Source organism: Notolepis coatsorum (assembly GCF_963971535.1).
Source record: "Notolepis coatsorum genome assembly, chromosome: 4".
Taxonomy (NCBI): domain Eukaryota; kingdom Metazoa; phylum Chordata; class Actinopteri; order Aulopiformes; family Paralepididae; genus Notolepis; species Notolepis coatsorum.
In genome coordinates this window covers 184,692,886-184,712,379 of record NC_140168.1, presented here as the reverse complement: position 1 = coordinate 184,712,379, position 19,494 = coordinate 184,692,886, and positions in this window count along the sequence as shown.

Here is a 19,494-nt window from a genome sequence, read left to right as displayed (position 1 = left end):
CTTCTCCTCCACATTCCTCTCTCTCTTCTTCTCCACCTTACTCTTTCTCTCTTCTCCTCCACCTTCCTCTCTCTGTTCTCCTCCACCTTCCTCTTTCTCTCATCTCCTCCACCTTCCTCTTTCTCTCTTCTCCTCTATACCACCTTCCTCTCTCTCTCTTCTCCTCCACCTTCCTCTCTCTCTTCTCCTCTATACCACCTTCCTCTCTCTCTCACTTCCACCTTCCTCTCTCTCTCTTCTCCTATGTTCCACCTTCCTCCTCTGTCTCTTCACCTCCGTATCACCTTCCTCTCTCTCTTCTCCACTGTTCCACCTTCCTCTCTCTCTTCTCCTCCACCTTCCTCTTTCTCTCTTCTCCTCCGCCTTCCTCTTTCGCTCTTCTCCACCTTCCTCTCTCTCTCTTCTCCTATGTTCCACCTTCCTCTCTGTCTCTTCTCCTCCGTATCACCTTCCTCTCTCTCTCTTCTCCTATGTTCCACCTTCCTCTCTGTCTCTTCTCCTCCGTATCACCTTCCTCTCTCTCTTCTCCTCCACCTTCCTCTTTCTCTCTTCTCCTCCGCCTTCCTCTTTCGCTCTTCTCCACCTTCCTCTCTCTCTCTTCTCCTCTATAACCACCTTCATCTCTCTCTTCTCCTCTGTTCCACCTTCCTCTCTCTCTCTTCTCATCCACCTTCTTCTTTCTCTCTTCTCCTCCACCTTCCTCTCTCTCTCTTCTCCTCCATACCATTTTCCTCTCTCTCTCTTCTTCTCTAAACCACCTTCCTCTCTCTCTTCTCCTCCACCTTCATCTCTGTCTCTTCTCCTCCATACCACCTTCCTCTCTCTCTCTTCTCCTCCACCTTCCTCTTTCTCTCTTCTCCTCCGTACCACCTTCCTCTCTCTTCCTTCTCCTCCATGCCACCTTCCTCTCTCTCTATTCTACTCCACCTTCCTCTCTCTTTTCTCCACCCATACCACCTTCCTCTCTCTCTCTTCTTCTCTGTTCCACCTTCCTCTTTCTCTCTTCTCCTCCGTACCACCTTCCTCTCTTTCTATTCTCATCCACCTTCCTCTCTCTTTTCTCCTCCACCTTCCTCTTTCGCTCTTCTCCTCCACCTTCCTCTTTTGCTCTTCTCCACCTTCCTCTCTCTCTCTTCTCCTCTATACCACCTTCCTCTCTCTCTTCTCCTCTGTTCCACCTTCCTCTCTCTCTCTCTTCTCATACACCTTCCTCTTTCTCTCTTCTCCTCCACCTCCCTCTCTCTCTTCTCCTCCATACCGCCTTCCTCTCTCTCTCTTCTCCTCTATACCACCTTCCTCCTCTCTCTTCTCCTCCACCCTCATCTCTGTCTCTTCTCCTCCATACCGCCTTCCTCTCTCTCTCTTCTTCTCTAAACCACCTTCCTCTCTCTCTTCTCCTCCACCTTCCTCTCTGTCTTCTCCTCCACCTTCCTCTCTGTCTCTTCTCCTCCACCTTCCTCTCTGTCTCTTCTCCTCCACCTTCCTCTCTGTCTCTTCTCCTCCACCTTCCTCTCTGTCTCTTCTCCTCCACTTTCCTCTCTGTCTCTTCTCCTCCACTTTCCTCTCTGTCTCTCTTCTCCTCCACTTTCCTCTCTCTCTCTTCTCCTCCACCTTCCTCTCTGTCTCCTCTCATCCACCTTCCTCTCTGTCTCTTCTCATACACCTTCCTCTTTTTCTCTTCTCCTCCACCTCCCTCTCTCTCTTCTCCTCCATACCGCCTTCCTCTCTCTCTCTTCTCCTCTATACCACCTTCCTCTCTCTCTTCTCCTCCACCTTCATCTCTGTCTCTTCTCCTCCATACCGCCTTCCTCTCTCTCTCTTCTTCTCTAAACCACCTTCCTCTCTCTCTTCTCCTCCACCTTCCTCTCTGTCTTCTCCTCCACCTTCCTCTCTGTCTCTTCTCCTCCACCTTCCTCTCTGTCTCTTCTCCTCCACCTTCCTCTCTGTCTCTTCTCCTCCACTTTCCTCTCTGTCTCTTCTCCTCCACTTTCCTCTCTGTCTCTTCTCCTCCACTTTCCTCTCTGTCTCTTCTCCTCCACCTTCCTCTCTGTCTCCTCTCATCCACCTTCCTCTCTGTCTCTTCTCCTCCACCTTCCTCTCTGTCTCTTCTCCTCCACCTTCCTCTGTCTCTCTTCTCCTCTACCTTCCTCTCTCTCTCTTCTCCTCCACCTTCCTCTGTCTCTTCTCCTCTATAGCACCTTCATCTCTCTCTTCTCCTCCACCTTCCTCTCTCTCTTCTCCTCCACCTTCCTCTCTGTCTCTTCTCCTCCACCTTCCTCTGTCTCTTTTCTCCTCCACCTTCCTCTCTCTCTCTTCTCCTCCACCTTCCTCTCTCTCTTCTCCTCCTCCACCTTCCTCTCTCTCTCTTCTCCTCCATACCACCTTCCTCTCTCTCTCTTCTTCTCTAAACCACCTTCCTCTCTCTCTTCTCCTCCACCGTCATCTCTGTCTCTTCTCCTCCATACCACCTTCCTCTCTCTCTCTTCTCATCCACCTTCCTCTTTCTCTCTTCTCCTCTGTACCACCTTCCTCTCTCTTCCTTCTCCTCCATGCCACCTTCCTCTCTCTCTATTCTCCTCCACCTTCCTCTCTCTTTTCTCCACCATACCACCTTCCTCTCTCTCTCTTCTTCTCTGTTCCACCTTCCTCTTTCTCTCTTCTCCTCCGTACCACCTTCCTCTCTTTCTATTCTCATCCACCTTCCTCTCTCTTTTCTCCTCCACCTTCCTCTTTCGCTCTTCTCCTCCACCTTCCTCTTTTGCTCTTCTCCACCTTCCTCTCTCTCTATTCTCCTCTATACCACCTTCCTCTCTCTCTCTTCTCCTCTATACCACGTTCCTCTCTCTCTTCTCCTCAGTTCCACCTTCCTCTATCTCTCTCTCTTCTCATACACCTTCCTCTTTCTCTCTTCTCCTCCACCTCCCTCTCTCTCTTCTCCTCCATACCGCCTTCCTCTCTCTCTCTTCTCCTATATACCACCTTCCTCTCTCTCTTCTCCTCCACCTTCATCTCTGTATCTTCTCCTCCATACCGCCTTCCTCTCTCTCTCTTCTTCTCTAAACCACCTTCCTCTCTCTCTTCTCCTCCACCTTCCTCTCTGTCTTCTCCTCCACCTTCCTCTCTGTCTCTTCTCCTCCACCTTCCTCTCTGTCTCTTCTCCTCCACCTTCCTCTCTCTCTTCTCCTCCACCTTCCTCTCTGTCTTCTCCTCCACCTTCCTCTCTGTCTCGTCTCCTCCACCTTCCTCTCTGTCTCTTCTCCTCCACTTTCCTCTCTGTCTCTTCTCCTCCACTTTCCTCTCTGTCTCTTCTCCTCCACTTTCCTCTCTGTCTCTTCTCCTCCACCTTCCTCTCTGTCTCCTCTCATCCACCTTCCTCTCTGTCTCTTCTCCTCCACCTTCCTCTCTGTCTCTTCTCCTCCACCTTCCTCTGTCTCTCTTCTCCTCTACCTTCCTCTCTCTCTCTTCTCCTCCACCTTCCTCTGTCTCTTCTCCTCTATAGCACCTTCATCTCTCTCTTCTCCTCCACCTTCCTCTCTGTCTCTTCTCCTCCACCTTCATCTGTCTCTCTTCTCCTCCACCTTCCTCTCTCTCTCTTCTCCTCCACCTTCCTCTCTCTCTCCTCCTCCACCTTCATCTCTGTCTTTTCTCCTCCATACCGCTTTCCTCTCTCTCTCTTCTTCTCTAAACCACCTTCCTCTCTCTCTTCTCCTCCACCTTCCTCTCTGTCTTTTCCTCCACCTTCCTCTCTGTCTCTTCTCCTCCACCTTCCTCTCTGTCTCTTCTCCTCCACCTTCCTCTCTCTCTTCTCCTACACCTTCCTCTCTGTCTTCTCCTCCACCTTCCTCTCTGTCTCTTCTCCTCCACCTTCCTCTCTGTCTCTTCTCCTCCACCTTCCTCTATGTCTCTTCTCCTCCACTTTCCTCTCTGTCTCTTCTCCTCCACCTTCCTCGCTGTCTCTTCTCCTCCACCTTCATCTCTCTCTTCTCCTCCACCTTCCTCTCTCTCTTCTCCTCCACCTTCCTCTCTGTCTCTTCTCCTCCACCGTCTTCTCTCTCTTCTCCTCCACCTTCCTCTCTCTCTTCTCCTCCACCTTCCTCTCTGTCTCTTCTCCTCCACCTTCCTCTGTCTCTCTTCTCCTCCACCTTCCTATCTCTCTCTTCTCCTCCACCTTCCTCTCTCTCTTCTCCTCACCTTCCTCTCTCTCTCTTCTCCTCCATACCACCTTCCTCTCTCTCTCTTCTTCTCTAAACCACCTTCCTCTCTCTCTTCTCCTCCACCTTCATCTCTGTCTCTTCTCCTCCATACCACCTTCCTCTCTCTCTCTTCTCCTCCACCTTCCTCTTTCTCTCTTCTCCTCCGTACCACCTTCCTCTCTCTTCCTTCTCCTCCATGCCACCTTCCTCTCTCTCTATTCTCCTCCACCTTCCTCTCTCTTTTCTCCACCATACCACCTTCCTCTCTCTCTCTTCTTCTCTGTTCCACCTTCCTCTTTCTCTCTTCTCCTCCGTACCACCTTCCTCTCTTTCTATTCTCATCCACCTTCCTCTCTCTTTTCTTCTCCACCTTCCTCTTTCGCTCTTCTCCTCCACCTTCCTCTTTTGCTCTTCTCCACCTTCCTCTCTCTCTATTCTCCTCTATACCACCTTCCTCTCTCTTCCTACTCTACTGTGATACTCTCTCTTCTCCTCCACCTTCCTCTCTCTCTTCTCCTCCACCTTCCTCTCTCTCTTCTCCTCCACCTAACTCTCTCTCTCTTCTCCTCCACCTTCCTCTCTCTCTCTTCTCCTCCACCTTCCTCTTTCTCTCTTCTCCTCCACCTTCCTCTCTCTGTTCTCCTCCACCTTCCTCTTTATCTCGTCTCCTCCACCTTCCTCTCTCTCTCTTCTCCTCTATACCACCTTCCTCTCTCTCTCTTCTCCTCCACCTTCCTCTCTCTCTTCTCTTCTATACCACCTTCCTCTCGCTCTCTTCCACCTTCCTCTCTCTCTCTTCTCCTATGTTCCACCTTCCTCTCTCTTTCTTCTCCGCTGTTCCACCTTCATCTCTCTCTCTTCTTCATTCCACCTTCCTCTCTGTCTCTTCTCCTCCGTATCACCTTCCTCTCTCTCTTCTCCTCTGTTCCACCTTCCTCTCTCTCTCTTCTCCTCTACCTTCCTCTCTATCTCTTCTCCTCCACCTTCATCTGTCTCTTCTCCTCTATAGCACCTTCATCTCTCTATTCTCCTCCACCTTCCTCTCTCTCTTCTCCTCCACCTTCCTCTCTGTCTCTTCTCCTCCACCTTCCTCTGTCTCTCTTCTCCTCCACCTTCCTCTCTCTCTCTTCTCCTCCACCTTCCTCTCTCTCTTCTCCTCTATAGCACCTTCATCTCTCTCTTCTCCTCCACCTTCCTCTCTCCCTTTTCTGCTCCACCTTCATCTCTGTCTCTTCTCCTCCATACCGCTTTCCTCTCTCTCTCTTCTTCTCCTCCACCTTCCTCTCTGTCTTCTCCTCCACCTTCCTCTCTGTCACTTCTCCTCCACCTTCCTCTCTGTCTCTTCTCCTCCACTTTCCTCTCTGTCTCTTCTCCTCCACTTTCCTCTCTGTCTCTTCTCCTCCACTTTCCTCTCTGTCTCTTCTCCTCCACCTTCCTCTCTGTCTCTTCTCCTCCACTTTCCTCTCTGTCTCTTCTCCTCCACCTTCCTCTCTGTCTCCTCTCATCCACCTTCCTCTCTGTCTCTTCTCCTCCACCTTCCTCTCTGTCTCTTCTCCTCCACCTTCCTCTGTCTCTCTTCTCCTCTACCTTCCTCTCTCTCTCTTCTCCTCCACCTTCCTCTGTCTCTTCTCCTCTATAGCACCTTCATCTCTCTCTTCTCCTCCACCTTCCTCTCTCTCTTCTCCTCCACCTTCCTCTCTGTCTCTTCTCCTCCACCTTCATCTGTCTCTCTTCTCCTCCACCTTCCTCTCTCTCTCTTCTCCTCCACCTTCCTCTCTCTCTTCTCCTCCACCTTCATCTTTTTTTTTTTTTTTTTTTTATTATTATTGCAAAACAGAAATTATTGAAAGTCAGTACTCAACACATAATGCATAATGAAACTAACAGTCAAGGTGGTTAAAATTACATGCAAGTACAGAAACAAGACAAAAAAAAAGTCTATAATAATATTTTACCGTATACAGTGTATATCCAGCGAAATTAACAATTATACAAATGCTTATATAGGACATACCCCTAATACCTATTTTCTAAAACCCTACACACATATGCTCCAGCTCGAACCCCCCCCCCTCCCGGACCCCTCCTTGGATAGTACCTCCATTATCCCTCACTCCTAACCAGACACTACCATTATAAGCTAGCTTTTATTCTCTCCACCACTTCTACCCACATTGACATTTTGGATTCGTTGAGACCCAGAATTCTTGCTGTAGATATTTCTTGATATATCACATCGAGATATGTAAGAGACCAAACTTTCCGGCACATTTTTTCCGGTTGAAACCAGCGTGATGCGATCAGTTTTTTAGCTACTGTGATACCCGATAAAACCAATCTCTTTAGCTGTGGATTTACTGCAAACTCAAAAACATCATTCAAAAGCAATACAGAGGGGTGTACTGGTATATTCCAAGATACGAGTTTTGATAATTGATGGGTCACATCTTTCCAGAATGCCTTAACTGGTGGGCAGTCCCAATACATGTGCATAAATGTCCCTTCGTCTCCATTTGTACATTGGGAGCATTTTGAGTCTTGTTTCCGGCCCATTCTGTTCAGTCTTATAGGAGTCAAGTATGTCCTGTGAATATAGTTAAGATTGATTTGTTGATGGTCCGGGTTCCTTGATGTAAGACGGACATTTGCCCATGCTTCTTGCCAATCAAAGTCACTTTCCAGGTCTGGAATATCCCTCCTCCAGACAGTGTCTAGTTGAAGGGTTTCATACGAGGACGTTAGTAATTGATAATAAAAACCTGATACAAAACCTCCCAATGTTTCTCTTTCATAGAAGAATTTGTGGTATCTGTGGTGTTCAACTGGTATGTCTAATGGAACACCGTGAGACTTCAAACATAGGCGTAACTGTATGTAAAAAAGCCATGTGGACTCGGTGAGGTTAAACTTTGTGCATATTTCTCCATAACTACAGAAGCCCTGGTTATTAAAAATATCCCCTAATGAGTGTATGCCTTGCTCTTCCCATATAGGGAATCTTATAGGACGTTTTTCCATTAAGAGTGCATTGTTATTGAATATGGGAGTGTGATTATGCCATTTTTGAGGGTTAGGATATTTTTTTTGTGTTTCCCGCCATGTTCGGATTGCATGGGTAATTATGGGGCCAAATTTCCGCTCACAGTGCTTGATTGGAAGTTTAGTGTGTGCTATGTCCTTCAGTCTCTGTGGGGCTACTATGTTTTCTTCCAATTCTCTCCAAGATACCAAAGCCTGGGGATCAAACCATATTGTCAATGGTCTTAATGTGTAAGCCTTAAAATATTGCAAAAAATCTGGAACTGCCATGCCACCGTCTGCTTTATTTCTCTGTGCGGTGGATCTTTTTATGCGAGGTGGTTTGTTATTCCAAATAAATTTGTATGTGGAGGATTGTAATCTTTTCCAGTAGCCCTCTGGAGGGGGTAACGGTAGCATTGAGCTGATGAAGTTGATTCTTGGTAATACATCCATATTTTTTATTTTTATTATTGGTCTTTTTCCCCCTCCATTTTCCTCCGATTTTCTCCCATCCCAATGTTAGTCGTATGCCAATTCCCAGTCCCTTCCTGGTCGCTGCGCTTTACCCCCCACAGTCAGATCATTTGGGAGAGTGGAGGCTACCACGTGCTTCCTCCGACACACGTCCAGCCAATCACCGCTTCTTTTCACCTGGCAGCGCGGATTCTCATTGAGAGGGCGTAGCGTGTGGGAGGACCACACTATCCCCCTCACGTCCTCACGCTTAGCAGGCGCCCCGACCGAACTGTAGGAGTCGCTGTTTACAACGACCCGGACCCACCCCGCCAGCTTCTCCCACCCTCTGATACAGCCAATTGTATCAGTGCAGACGGCCAGCCAAGCTGGTGACAACCCCGGAGCTGTGAGCTGGATTCGAACAGGCGAACCAAGCTCACAGCTCCGGGGCTGGTGACGAACGCAATCTCCGCTCGACCACCTAACCGCGGTAATACATCCATCTTAACTATTGATACCCTTGCCTGTACTGAGTTTTTAAGTTTTGCCCACCTGTCCAGGTCGTCTTTGATTTTGTTCTGTATTTTTGTGTAATTGTGCTTCACCGTTTGTCTTATGGTGGGAAATATTTCCACACCCAAGCATCTAAAATGTTTTACCATGGGTATCGCACCTGGGAGGGTTGTGTCTTTTTTTGCATGGATGTTAAGTGGAAGGAAAGCCGACTTCGGCCAATTTATTTTAAATCCCGATAAATCACCAAAGTTCTCTATCAACTTGAGTAGATGAGGCAATGTGGTGTTGGGGCTTTGCATGAACAATATTACGTCGTCCGCATATAAACTAATTTCATGTTGTGTGCCCTTGATTACGATTGGTTCTATGTATTGGGATTGTCTTATATATTGTGCTAAAGGCTCTAATGATAGATCGAATAGTCCGGGACTAAGAGGGCAACCCTGTCTGGCTGAGCGTGATACCGGAAAGGTTTCGGAGATGAATGTGCCTGTTGTAATCATGGCCGATGGGTCCTTGTATAATACTTTAATCATATCAATGAATCCTTTTCCTAACCCCATCCTTTCTAATACTGCCCATAGAAACGACCATTCCAGCCTGTCAAATGCTTTCATAGCATCCAGGGATAGCATCGCCTTAGGTGTGGTGTCCTCTTTGTCTGCATCTAATACGTGCAGTATTCGTCTTATGTTATCATTGATCAGGCGACCTCTTATGAAGCCAGTTTGGTCCGGATGAACTAAAGACGTCATATGCTTTTGCAATCTGATGGCTAATACCTTAGAGTACAGTTTGACATCGGTTCCGAGGAGGCTTAAAGGTCTGTAACTACCGCACTCAGTGGGGTCTTTGTCTTTTTTGAGAAGGACTGAAATGAGTGCAATATTGTCGTGTTTATGGAAGCTCCCCTCCTTGACTGAGTATAAGATCATATTTAGTAATAAGGGTCCAAATATGTCCCAACAAGAAAGGTACATTTCTGATGGGATACCGTCTCTTCCAGGAGCCTTACCATTTTTCATTTCGGTTATGGCCTTCTTGAGTTCCTCTAATGTGATCGGTGCTTCTAACTGTTTAGCGTCGTCCTCCGAAAGTTTAGGGAGAATAATTTGATTAAGATATGTGTCCAATTTGTTTTGATCAAAGGTCGTTTCTGAATTATATAAGTCGGAGTAGAATTATTTGAATGTATCGTTTATTGTTTTGGGGTCTGTTACAAGTACTTGTTGTTTTCTAATGGCAGTTATATCTGCAAATTTTGCATTAATTCTTAATCGCATGGCTAATAGGTGACTATGTTTAGAACCTTGGAATTTGCATTTCCGATTTTTGTCTGTATATTGCATTGATCTCTGTTTTTAGTATGTTAACTTGATTTTCTAGTCTAGTTGAGTTGCTCCACCTTGCTCCACCTTCATCTCTGTCTCTTCTCCTCCATACCGCTTTCCTCTCTCTCTCTTCTTCTCTAAACCACCTTCCTCTCTCTCTTCTCCTCCACCTTCCTCTCTGTCTTCTCCTCCACCTTCCTCTCTGTCTCTTCTCCTCCACCTTCCGCTCTGTCTCTTCTCCTCCACCGTCCTCTCTCTCTTCTCCTCCACCTTCCTCTCTGTCTTCTCCTCCACCTTCCTCGCTGTCTCTTCTCCTCCACCTTCCTCTCTGTCTCTTCTCCTCCACCTTCCTCTCTGTCTCTTCTCCTCCACTTTCCTCTCTGTCTCTTCTCCTCCACCTTCCTCGCTGTCTCTTCTACTCCACCTTCATCTCTCTCTTCTCCTCCACCTTCATCTCTCTTCTCCTCCACCTTCCTCTCTGTCTCTTCTCCTCCACCGTCCTCTCTCTCTTCTCCTCCACCTTCCTCTCTCTCTTCTCCTCCACCTTCCTCTCTCTCTCTTCTCCTCCACCTTCCTCTCTCTCTCTTCTCCTCCACCTTCCTCTTTCTCTCTTCTCCTCCACCTTCCTCTATCTGTTCTCCTCCACCTTCCTCTTTCTCTCGTCTCCTCCACCTTCCTCTCTCTCTCTTCTCCTCTATACCACCTTCCTCTCTCTCTCTTCTCCTCCACCTTCCTCTCTCTCTTCTCTTCTATACCACCTTCCTCTCGCTCTCTTCCACCTTCCTCTCTCTCTCTTCTCCTATGTTCCACCTTCCTCTCTCTTTCTTCTCCGCTGTTCCACCTTCATCTCTCTCTCTTCTTCATTCCACCTTCCTCTCTGTCTCTTCTCCTCCGTATCACCTTCCTCTCTCTCTTCTCCTCTGTTCCACCTTCCTCTCTGTCTCTTCTCCTCCACCTTCCTCTGTCTCTCTTCTCCTCTACCTTCCTCTCTATCTCTTCTCCTCCACCTTCATCTGTCTCTTCTCCTCTATAGCACCTTCATCTCTCTCTTCTCCTCCACCTTCCTCTCTCTCTTCTCCTCCACCTTCCTCTCTGTCTCTTCTCCTCCACCTTCCTCTGTCTCTCTTCTCCTCCACCTTCCTCTCTCTCTCTTCTCCTCCACCTTCCTCTCTCTCTTCTCCTCTATAGCACCTTCATCTCTCTCTTCTCCTCCACCTTCCTCTCTCTCTTCTCCTCCACCTTCATCTCTGTCTCTTCTCCTCCATACCGCTTTCCTCTCTCTCTCTTCTTCTCTAAACCACCTTCCTCTCTCTCTTCTCCTCCACCTTCCTCTCTGTCTTCTCCTCCACCTTCCTCTCTGTCTCTTCTCCTCCACCTTCCTCTCTGTCTCTTCTCCTCCACCTTCCTCTCTCTCTTCTCCTCCACCTTCCTCTCTGTCTTCTCCTCCACCTTCCTCTCTGTCTCTTCTCCTCCACCTTCCTCTCTGTCTCTTCTCCTCCACCTTCCTCTCTGTCTCTTCTCCTCCACTTTCCTCTCTGTCTCTTCTCCTCCACCTTCCTCGCTGTCTCTTCTCCTCCACCTTCATCTCTCTCTTCTCCTTCACCTTCCTCTCTCTCTTCTCCTCCACCTTCCTCTCTGTCTCTTCTCCTCCACCGTCCTCTCTCTCTTCTCCTCCACCTTCCTCTCTCTCTTCTCTTCCACCTTCCTCTCTCTCTCTTCTCATCCACCTTCCTCTCTCTCTCTTCTCCTCCACCTTCCTCTTTCTCTCTTCTCCTCCACCTTCCTCTCTCTGTTCTCCTCCACCTTCCTCTTTCCCTCGTCTCCTCCACCTTCCTCTCTCTCTCTTCTCCTCTATACCACCTTCCTCTCTCTCTCTTCTCCTCCACCTTCCTCTCTCTCTTCTCTTCTATACCACCTTCCTCTCGCTCTCTTCCACCTTCCTCTCTCTCTCATCTCCTATGTTCCACCTTCCTCTCTCTTTCTTCTCCGCTGTTCCACCTTCCTCTCTCTCTCTTCTTCATTCCACCTTCCTCTCTGTCTCTTCTCCTCCGTATCACCTTCCTCTCTCTCTTCTCCTCTGTTCCACCTTCCTCTCTCTCTCTTCTCCTCCACCTTCCTCTGTCTCTTCTTCTCTAAACCACCTTCATCTCTTTATTCTCCTCCGTACCACTTTCCTCTCTCTCTCTTCTCCTCCAACTTCCTCTCTTTATTCTCCTCCGTACCACTTTCCTCTCTCTCTCTTCTCCTCCAACTTCCTCTCTTTATTCTCCTCCGTACCACTTTCCTCTCTCTCTCTTCTCCTCTATACCACCTTCCTCTCCCTCTCTTCTCCTCTATAACACCTTCCTCTATCTCTCTTCTCCTCTATACCACCTTCCTCTCTCTCTCTTCTCCTCTATACCACCGTCCTCGCTCTCTCTTCTCCTCTATACCACCTTCCTCTCTGGCTCTTCTCCTCTGTACCACCTTCCTCTCCCTCTCTTCTCCTCTATAACACCTTCCTCTATCTCTCTTCACCTCTATACCACATTCCTCTCTCTCTCTTCTCCTCTATACCACCTTCCTCTCTCTCTCTTCTCCTCTATACCACCTTCCTCTCTCTCTCTTCTCCTCTATACCACCTTCCTCTCTGGCTCTTCTCCTCCGTACCACCTTCCTCTCTCTCTTCTCCTCCACCATCCTCTCTGTCTCTTCTTCTCTAAACCACCTTCATCGCTCTCTTCTCCTCTGTACCACCTTCCTCTCGCTCTCTCTCTCCCATCCTCTTCTTCCATTCAGCCCATCAGGAACCAGAGGAGAGGTCCGGAGGACACAAGAGGGGAAGACCGAATGAAAGGAGGTGAAGGGTGAGAGAGAGAGACAGAGAGAGAGACAGAGAGAGAGAGACAGAGAGACACAGAGAGAGAGAGAGAGAGAGACAGAGAGAGATTTTTTTTGATTTTATAAAAAACTTTATTCTTCACTAAAAACACTCAAGATGCAACATAAACTTTCAACATTAAAATACTCTACAACTCAAACAACAACAACAACAAAAAAAAAAAAATCACAACAAACAAATCAATTAGGGACAACACTGCTTAAACTGAACCAAATTGTCACTTAGAACTTTTCCCCCATATGGAGGGGAAAAAAAACTCTAAACGATCCAAAAGTCTGGGTGTATCAACGAGAGAGACACCGGAGAGGCACTGTAGAAACCTTAGTCCTGAGAAGAGCGTCTCTGTCTTCACCTTTCCCCTTTTGGTACAACACAACAGGCCTTTGTGCGTGTCTGATAGACTCCAGTCAACACCCAACTCGTGGATAAAACGGGCCGCTTCGACAGCCGACCCTCCTCCTTCATCCTTATCACGTAAGCTCCTACCGTCCACCCGTCGTATATCATATGGCCTCGATGATGTCAGGGGCCGAAACCAGAGCAGGGGGACCGAGATGCACTCTGGACCGACATCCTCAGTAGACAGTTTGTAACCCTCGCCTCCCCGTCCGAGGCCGCCTTTTCCTTCCTGGTTCAGATGCCGCTCCAACCTCACCTCCCACACCCCCGTGCGGAGACTGGCAGCCCCCAGTGACTTCCCATCGAGCAGTCCGAGTCGCGAGCTCAAAACCCTGATGAAGCCCATTCCAACCATAAGGTAGAAAATAACCAGCAAAGTCTTCTTCACCATCACCCTTCCAGGCTGAGCCAGTAAAATGTCTATACCGCCGTAGAACGTGTCGAGCCCCACAGTCATACCTTCCAACCCTTGAACAAGGTAACGGTGCCGGTAACATAAAAGGACGGCAGAGACAACATCCCCCATGACAACTCTGAAGAAAGGTTTGCCGAAGGAGTCTGACGTGGCCTTCCCATTGGGCATGAAAACGATACGCTCCGCTCCTGTCTCCGAATCCTCCATACTCCCAGTTTTCACAAAGTTCCACAAATGTATACGAGTACATGAGATGATCAACCAAAGTCTCAGCCTCCAGGCCTCAGCATCAGGACACCATGAAACGTCCAGTCCTAAGTGACAACACACCAGTCCCGTCAATACAAAAACTCTCATATGGAAGAAAACAAAAATTGAAACAAGAAAACCAAACAAAAAAAAAATAAAAAAACACTACACTGATTCCACTCCGTCCCCCACCATACTGGGGCCCTTCAGTACTTTCTGCACAACCTTCCTCAACCTGTATAAATCTGTGTCAACAAAACGACCTTCTCCTTTAAACCTCATATGTTTCTTTGAATTCAAAACAAACAAATCCATATCTGAAAAAAAAAAATTCCACCTCCACTCCCTTCCTGTTCTTTGTCACCTGTAAAAACAGTTTCATCGCACCCAAAGAATAGGCAGCACCCTCTGAAGAATCATCGCTCCCATATTCCTCACTGTCATCCCAAACCGTCTCCCCCCATGACTTCCCTTGTGTACTCTGTGTGCTGCCGAGTTCCTCCGACACACCTGACTTCTTAGCTTGTGATCTTGACAACCCAATTACTCCACCCTTTCTCTTCTGCCTAAACACCTCTACCCCCCCGTCCCCCTCTTCCATATCAATATCCTCCACTCCCTCCACCCTGACCCCCACAACTGAGTCCTCTGACCCTGCTCCCTCAATAGCTACAGCCCCCCCAGGCACACTCCCCTCATCCGAAAAACTCCCTGCCACCACCCCCCCCCCCTCATCTTCATCCCCTTTTCCTGTCCCTTTTGTCTCAACAGATCCACCCTCCACCTCCGTAATCCTTCCTGCCACGACCCCCCCCCCCCCCCCCCCTCATTTTCATCCCCAGCAACTTTCCTTAGTACATCAACAGGACCATTTGCCCCATATATTACAACAGGTCCCCTTGCCACCTCTGCAATCCCTCCTTCCACGACCCCCCCCCCCCCCCCCCCCCTCATTTTCATTCCCAGCATCTGGCCTCTGTTCTTCAACCGGTCCATCTGTCCCTCTTATGTCAACAATTCCACCCCTCACCTGGCTATCCAACACGTCTTGGTTTACACAAGCTCCTACTACTACCACCCCCCCCCCCCCCCCCCCCCCCACGTACCATCTCCACCATTCTTTCCCTGTGTTACAATCCCCTCCGAAACCACCCCCTCCATTCCCTTATCACTTCCATCTGGTACCAAAACCTTCTCAGAAACCTCCCCACTACCCCTCATCCCCTGCCCCCCCCCCCCCCTCAACCCCTCGATTCCCACCCCAAGCTGGTCTTCCTTTCGGCCTCGCACCTTCCCCATCATTTTCCCCCCTGCTCGGCCCCACGCTTGTCTCTGATGCCCCTCTTTTCCGCACGCAAAACAGCGCATGTTTTGTGTTGTCGCAAAGATAATGTACTCAAACCCGTCTATTACTACTTTAAAATTAAGATCTAACTCATCATCACGTCTGTTCATTACAATGAACGTCTGCCTCCGGTGAGAAACCACATGCTTCAGTTCCGGTGCCTTGAAACCTGAAGACATTTTTTTCAACGGGGCCACCACTTTTCCAAACCTTGCGAGTTCCCTCAATATCAGATCATCGCTCACCAACGGAGGAACGTTTGCCAATGACACCTTTTTTGCCGGAGTTGTGAGCGGCAACACAGATACAAAAGTACCATGTATGACCAAACCGTCCGTTACCAGTTGATTAACTTTAGTCAAATCATCTAGAAATATTATAATCCCCCCATTCATACGGGCCGCTGACTTAACGGCCGCAGCTCCCACTTTCCCCGCTACCGCTAGACTACAGTCTTCCACTGAACACGGAAAAGCCGGCGTGACTTTAAACCCATGTTTCCTAGTTAATTTTGCGAAATCCATGCCGCCGCGACAGCAGTCAGCTGCCAAAGCGACCACTGACAACGCTATCAGCCCACCATTAACACACAACCAGTCGAATTAAAACCCAGTCTAATTCACAAAATAACAAACACAAAGATAGGAAAAAGTTTAGAAAAGACTCACACGTTCCGCTCAGCAGCACCCACTCACTCCACCCGCTCCGCCATTCACACGCATGCGCACAGAGAGAGAGAGAGAGAGAGAGAGAGAGAGAGAGAGAGAGAGAGAGAGAGAGAGAGAGAGAGAGAGAGAGAGAGAGAGAGAGAGAGAGAGAGAGAGAGAGAGAGAGAGAGAGAGAGAGAGAGAGAGAGAGAAGCACATGGGGCTTCAGAGGGCAGGCATGTGACACCGGGTGTCGTGTGGGTCACGATACGACGAGGATGCGACTAGACGTGGATGATTTAGATGATTTAGAACACGTAAATATATACCATGTATTTAAAAAAATAAAAAATAAATACTAACCTTCTAACCTTTTTTATTAGTATGTACCCTAATAATATTCTACTTATACTACTACATATCATGCTATTATCTCTATACTACTATGCACTCAGAGTGTAACACTCAAGTTCGACACTATTTGACAAACAATGCCACTGACCCCAGTGGCGTCGCGTGGGTAAAATAACAGGGGAAGCCAAAAAAAAATTATTAAAAAAAAAATTATTCAATATTTTTTTTTTTTTTTTTTAAAGTCAAGCAGTCACCATGTACACTACAGTATGGCTCGGCGGCCAGTCAAACGTTATTTTTATTTATTTAACAGATTGCAGAATGGGTACAATACAGTACGGCTCAATACACATTTACGATGAATTGAAAATGGGGGACCCTGATGTAAACAAGACGAAAGTCTTTCTCTGGTCTGCATTCCCTTAACAATTGTATGTATTGAGCTGTACTGTACTGTACCCATTCTGCAATCTGTTAATAAAGTTTTCATTCATTCACACACAATTGTATAAGGGGATGCAGACCAGAGAAAGACGTTTGTCTTGTTTACATCAGGGTCATTAATACTGCTGGAGTATTGGTAAATTTTTGGTCCGATTTTTCCTTGCGCGATTTTGCGCGCCGCGTGGGAGCAAATTCGAGACACATATTCGGTTGCAAAAAGGTGTCCCACGGTCTCCTCTCCTCGGCGAGTTTATTCCACGCTTTCTGTTTTCCTTTTCTAAGCATTTTAGGGGCTACATGTGAATCAGTAAAAGTTGCGGGACGCCCAGATGTTTCCACGATAGAAAGCTCGCGTGGATCCCATAATAGGCTCACTTAATACAGCGTTTTTAAAATCACGCGACATTTTCAGGGTCGCGAGCCGACCTTTTCCCCTCGTTTTCGATGATGGAAGTGATTTAGGAAAAGCTTCGGCACGCCGAGAGGTCCCCGTGGATTTAATCTCGCGAGGATCGGGGCAATATTCGGCCCGTGGGAACAGTTACGGGTTAATACAATGTTCAGAGTGCAGAGGGGAAAATATGGCACCTGCCCCGCCTCCAGGTGGAATATTATGCTGAACGTCTTCCTCCCAGCTCCGTTTTAAACTTTTAGGGTGTGGCCAGTGGCAGTCAGCTCGAATCTGATTGGCTAGGATCGGATTTGGAGTTTGGACTCACTCTATAATGCTGGAAGCCTGGAGAAAGAGACCTACCCACTGCTTCTCTCCTATACTAGCTGCAGTAGTGAGCACAGTCTGACAGTGTGTTAGAGGGAGTGAGAAGGAGAAGAGGGAGACATTAAAAAAAAAAAAAAAAAAAAAAAAAAACACAGATGCACAGATGAATGTAAACTATATTAAAAAAAAATTATATTTTTTTTTTTTTTTTTTTTCATATTTCATATTTCATAATTTGATATGAAATGTATAGGGAGGCATGGCTTCCGTTGGCTTCCACAAGGATTCGCCACTGACTGACCCTTAGCTGCCATCTTGCTGACTTGTTGTTCACAATCTGCAAGTCGCTTTGGATAAAAACTTCAGCTAAATGACTAAATTGTAAATAAAGAAGAGAGAACTCACACAAACTCCAACCCTTGTTTACTCGACAACAGTCTGTCAATGTGTCTTCCATCACAGACATCTTGGTTGAAAACAACAGGCAATTTTAATCAAATAGCAGGTGATCATCGTTAAAATGACAACTGTGGCCAATGAGCCGCGCGCAAATGGCAAAAAACCTCATGAGAATACTATGAATATTAATTGTGCTAATTATTTTCAAAACCTTAAAGGAACACGCCAACATTATGGGAAATGTACTTACCGTCTTCTCCAGAGTCAGAAGAGAAGGTAGATACCAAAGCTAGCCTAGCTTAGCATAAATGAATGACAGTGGATATGGACCGACTAGCCTAGCTGTTGGCCAAAAGCTAGGCTAGTGGTCCATATCCACTTCCATTAATTTGTGCTAAGCTAGCTTGCAGCCGGATAGCTTTCTACTGAACGCACAGAGAGGACATTGGTAACCATCTTATTGTCTGACTCTGGAGAAGTCGTTTCCCATTTGGGCTCGGGAGGTAGACCAATCGTCTGGTAATCCGGAGGTTCCCCGTTCGATTTCCGCTCCTCTCGTGCAGCGTGTCGAAGTGTCCTTGAGCAAGACACTTAACCCCTAACTGCTCCCGATGATCAGGACGGCACCTTGCATTGTTGCCTCTGCTTCCGCCGTCGGTGTGTGAATGTGTGAGTGAATGTGAGTAAAATGTGAAGAAATAGTAAAGCACTATATAAATGCTCCTTTTACCCATAATGTTTCTTTTGTCTGTCAGAATTCAAACAAAACATTGATTAGAAGAAGTTACTTATACTCAGGGGCATATATTTTATTTGAGCTTTGGTAGGGACACTTAATATGCAAGCACAGGAAGTACATGAGCAGAATGCATTCATTTGAGCGTAAATACAGCCTTCTGAGCTACAAAGAGCATCATATGATGTCTGTTTCTTTAATTAACCTCCTGAAATGATGCATTTGGCCTACATGTGCACTCGCTGCATACAAACGGATAGAAAATTGGGTCAACTGACACTTTTGCAACAGATAAAAAGGCTCTGTTTTGCAAGATCGCAATGTTGTGAATTATAATACTAAGGCCTTGGTTACACTGGGGTAAAACAGCAACGTTGTATTTTCGAATTATTTCGTTTGCATGTCCAAGGCAACGCCGTTTTTGCTGGCATTTTCATTTTCCTAGCGGCAACGCTCAAAGGGGGTTTTTTCGTTGTCAAAAGTCCCTTGGAACTCTGGCATGTAAACTGCGCGAGCCAGATACGGAGCCGTTCACGCCCAACACCCATGCGCACTAGACACCGACGTCCGCGTGCCCTTGATATGACAGATGATGATGATGATATCACAGAACGCTGCTAGAACAAGACGCAAATATTATTGCTCAAGATGTAAAATATGCATAAAAGATAGCCACTTATACTATTCTGAGAAGATAATTCATCTGTATCGCAACTGAGTCACGGATTTTGTCGAGGCAGGTAGCATTATGTCGGGAAAAATGATATAGACATGGTGTATTTTTGTTCCAGGAAAAATGGAGCCTCTAATAAATATGATTGCTCAAGAGTAAAATACATGTAACTGTTTTGACACTGTTTAACCTATTAAATAGGCTAATTGTTTTTCAGCTTGTTATTTGCTATTTTAATCCACAATTTAGGGCTAAACGGTGTATTCAAATACCAGCCTATAAAAGGTAATATGTCTCGGAACATTGGTTTGCAGTTGCATTATTGCAAACTAAAGAAATGTGAATTCAAGAAGTTTAAAATGAAGTTTAGCCTATTCAATTGTTTTAGAAGCCTATAGCCAATGTTCGAGACAAACTGTTCTGAAGGTAATGATTAGACTTAAGTCAAAAACACACGGCAGGCCACGGATCATAAACTATCGATTTATATGGAATTCGTTAAACGTATCCGTTGTCTTACTTATTATTAAACGTATTATTTATTTATCCCAAATGAAGGTTCCGAAAAGTCCCTCTCCGTCACAAGCGTAAAGGCGCTCCCATAGTCCAGCAGACTGTACACAGAGCAGACTCCGCGGATGTCCGCGCGGACTCTTGAGCTTTGATCTCAGCGGACAGCAGACCCACAGGTGCGACGCTCCTATTTTCTGAGGCGCG